We start from the raw sequence: 1,481 nt of genomic DNA, 5'->3' as shown, positions 1-1,481 counted from the left end.
CCGTCTCCTTGATTTTTCCATGCAAAGTTTGGATGATTCTTCCACCCTGGATTGTAAGTATTAGAATAATGGTTGTTTTCTTGATGAATGAAAGTGGCATTTGCTTGTTCTTGAGACTCACTTGGTATAATTTGTCTAAGAGGGCAATTTGAAGTATGGTGAGTGTCACTAGAACAAGTCATGCATATTTCATTGGAATGATGGGAATAAGATTGAATTATTGGACTTGATTCAAAAGGAATTTATCAAACCTATGGGTAAAATTTTTGACTTCGGTGGCAATTTCCATGGAAGTGCCTATTTGACATAGAGCTTTCTTTCCTCCCACATTTGCTAGGCGACCTACCCTATAAGATAAAGATCTATGCATCGAGTTTTCACTCATTTTTTTTGAAAAGATGCCAAATTTCATCCTCATTTCTTTCTATGTAGCTGCCTCCACATGAAGCATCAACAATGCCTTTATTGGCATCGGATAAACTTGAAAAGAAACATTGAACTAATTGCCACTCAGGAAGGTCATGATGTGGACATTTCCATAGCAAGTCGTTCAAACGTTCCCATGCTTCATAAAGGGGTTCTCCTTCTTGTTGTGCAAACTCATGAATAGAAGTTGTCATGGAATCGGTTTGACTCACGGGGTAATACTTCTTTAAGAACTCTTGTTACTATTATGCCCAAGAGGTGATTATATTTGGCCCCAAGTTGTTAAACCAATATTTAGCTTTATCCCGAAGAGTGAAAAGGAAAAGCTTCATTTTAAGGACTTCTTCCAGCACATTCGTGATTTTCACAGTGAAACAAACTTCTAAGAACTCATCTAAAGTTTATAAGGCTCTTCATTGCTCAACCCATAGAAAAGGGGGCATATGTTAATGGTGGAAGCCTTAATCTCATAATGATGAGCACAAAAATTTGGTAATTGAATGCAAGTGGGTGCATTATATTGATTTGGAATGTAACAATCCCTAAGGACCATTGGAGGATTGAGAGGTGGGTATACCTCTTGACCTTGGAGTGGGTATGCCATTTTATCTTGAGGTAGGTATGCCATTTGAATATATTGATATTATTGCTCACTAATTGGGGGAACAACATTTGGCCTTGGCATCCCTAGATTAGGTTGTTGCATAACAGGATTGATTGGTCGTGGCATTCCCAAGGGTGGATGCACACCTTGAGGATCCATAATATGAACTTGTTGTGAGTGGTGCACACCTTGATGATCCACATGACCAAGATCTTCAATGGGATCTTCAATTGGATCTTCCATTATAGGTAATAGAAGATCAAAAATGGGAAGAATATGATGACTATCCCTAGTACTACCTCTTAAACACCGGAGGAAAACTTCAAGATTTTGATTTGCGGGAGCAAGAGGACGACTAAGCGATCTACGATCATGCATGCACTAGAATAAGTCAACACACCAACACAACAATTTTCAACCTCCACATACGATGTTCCCAAACTCCTCAATA

At 38.7% G+C, this 1,481-nt stretch overlaps 1 pseudogene; it reads left to right on the top strand.

Moving 5' to 3' along the window:
* Positions 1-516: 516 nt before the first annotated feature.
* On the top strand, positions 517-615 carry LOC132301870 (small nucleolar RNA R71; annotated as a pseudogene).
* Positions 616-1,481: the final 866 nt, after the last annotated feature.

This window comes from Cornus florida, unplaced genomic scaffold (assembly GCF_030987335.1).
Source record: "Cornus florida cultivar Cherokee Brave unplaced genomic scaffold, ASM3098733v1 CherokeeBrave_3.0.0_Hap2_Chr03, whole genome shotgun sequence".
Taxonomy (NCBI): domain Eukaryota; kingdom Viridiplantae; phylum Streptophyta; class Magnoliopsida; order Cornales; family Cornaceae; genus Cornus; species Cornus florida.
This window is presented reverse-complemented; position numbering and strand designations above follow the sequence as displayed.